The sequence below is a fragment of the Haemaphysalis longicornis genome, unplaced genomic scaffold (genome assembly GCF_048455015.1).
Source record: "Haemaphysalis longicornis isolate Haplotype H1 unplaced genomic scaffold, Haemaphysalis longicornis Haplotype H1 scaffold_6, whole genome shotgun sequence".
Classification (NCBI taxonomy): domain Eukaryota; kingdom Metazoa; phylum Arthropoda; class Arachnida; order Ixodida; family Ixodidae; genus Haemaphysalis; species Haemaphysalis longicornis.
The window spans coordinates 109144906-109146896 of NW_027526407.1; the positions used below are offsets into that span (position 1 = coordinate 109144906).

A 1991-nucleotide genomic window follows, 5' to 3' on the forward strand; every position below is an offset into this window, starting at 1 on the left:
TTTCCTTGAGAGTGGTACACCCCAGGCCACTGCATCTGAATGACTTTGTGCCCCACGCGGCTCAGCTACCTTTGACGGTAGTGAAATGGCCTTGCAAGATAAGAAAAGAATGGAGTGTTTTGCTCTGAGAAGATCAGCGGAGCAGATGATGCTCCGATAAGAAATAGTTCTATGCGAGTGCGCGTACCCTCGCCTATTTTGATGGTAAACACAGTGATATGGCGCTGACAGGCCGATTGGTCGTCGCTACCGCTTTATTACTAAACATTTGGGACGCTGTGCAAGCCTTCCTGAAGCACACATTCTGCCGGCTGGCTGTCCAAGGGAGGGGCCTCAACTCGGCTGCTCACTTCAAGGCAAGTATACTTTCGGACCTGGACCGCGCCACGTATATTGTGACGCTTTGTTTCATTAGGCTGATTTTTATTTATAATTCATAAAATGGGCCTAAAGATTTATTTGCATTTTTGACAGACCAGCCACACTGCAATGGGATCTCTGTGCTCATGCTGTTCGCGTCGGGGTGTTGAAGGCAACTACATCCACAAATCTCTGACAAGTTGGAGACAACGTGTTGCAAATTATCTGGCCACATCGACTAGCTCACAAGATCCAGGCCAACCGACAGAGCATGATTTTGTGACCGTTGCAAGGTAAGTTGCATTGTTTAAAGATGTCATTGCCGCTCAAGGAGGATCAAATGACACCAAATCAAATGCTTATTTTTGGACTCAAGGTTGATGTTCCACCACGGGAGAAGAGGTTAAATATGGGGTCGAGGCCACCTTACGAAGCATAAGAACGGCGGTGTGTTAAATATTAAAAAAGTTCATCATCGCCTATTCAGAACGTAATATCCGAGGGCGAAGTTTGTAAATGCACCTGGATAAAAAGAAACAAAATGAAGTATGCACATATATCAATAAAAAAGACAATAAACTGGTAATGAATCTAGGCATACAACCGATTACTTCACAACCAATTAGTCATTTAATAACTGCCTGAGAACTGTTTCCCATTAACGGTGCACACGCATTGCGCATTACAAAAAATGTGTATGATGGACATTACAAAGTTCGCCGAAGTTGAACGAACCCGCCGCGACTGCATCTAATGTGGTTTTACCCTTGCTGAAAGCCATCGCAGGCAATAAACCTGCCGATTGAGCCGTCTAGGAATTTACCCAGACTGATACTTTGAACGCTGGCACCTGTTTTTTTTGTCTTTTTAGCAGTAGCAGCTGTAGCAACGGACGAACGAGTAGTGCCAGTAGCTACAGGAACACTAGCACAAGCCTCAGCTCAGAAGCGTAGAAGCAAACAACGGGCCATTCCTTCCTTGAGCGTACGCACACGAGGTGAGAAACTGATTTCATTCCCACCCACCGTATTGTGGCTAATGCGTAGTGCTGTTCAGACCAAGGACGCGGCTTTGTTCCCGGTCGTGGTGGCCGCTGCACTGGTGAAAGTGAAAAACCCGTTGGTCGAGATTCCGACGCACGGTCAAGGTACCCAAAGTGGTCAAAATTAATCCTGAACCCTCCACTACAGCGTGCCGCATAGGCCTGGCCTACCTTTGGCAAGGCTGAACACCAGAATTAACCGATCATGAGTCAGGTTTCCTTCAGACACAAAATATTTTTTAACTTACTTAAGTGCAGCGGACGCAATAAATAAGGAAAGCGAAGTATGTATTTTTGCAATACCACGTCAGGTGTGTGTGCGTAAACAGATGACTGAGGCTACAGCTGATTACTCGTACGCTGTTACATCAAAATGTGACGACGCTGGGCTTCTTTAAGATGTTGTTTTTCTTTCTTCATATTACGATTGATCTGTTTAAATTCCGCTTAGGTGGTGCATTTACATCTGCCCATTTTTTTTACCAATATCACGGCAGCGTCGACCGTTCGGTCGATGAGCGGTGCGTTATGAAGTGATATGGCAAACTCGGCGAGAGTAGCCGCATGCGCACTTAGCAAAGGCCGCTGC

The 1991-nt window shown here is 46.1% G+C and overlaps 1 long non-coding RNA gene across 1 annotated transcript; it reads left to right on the forward strand.

Annotated features, from left to right (window-relative positions):
- Positions 1-225: 225 nt before the first annotated feature.
- LOC144141867 (uncharacterized) lies at positions 226-1357 on the forward strand. The gene is made up of 3 exons (XR_013316726.1): positions 226-356; positions 475-653; positions 1232-1357. It is a non-coding gene; the product is annotated as an uncharacterized LOC144141867 (long non-coding RNA).
- The last annotated feature ends 634 nt before the right edge of the window (positions 1358-1991 follow it).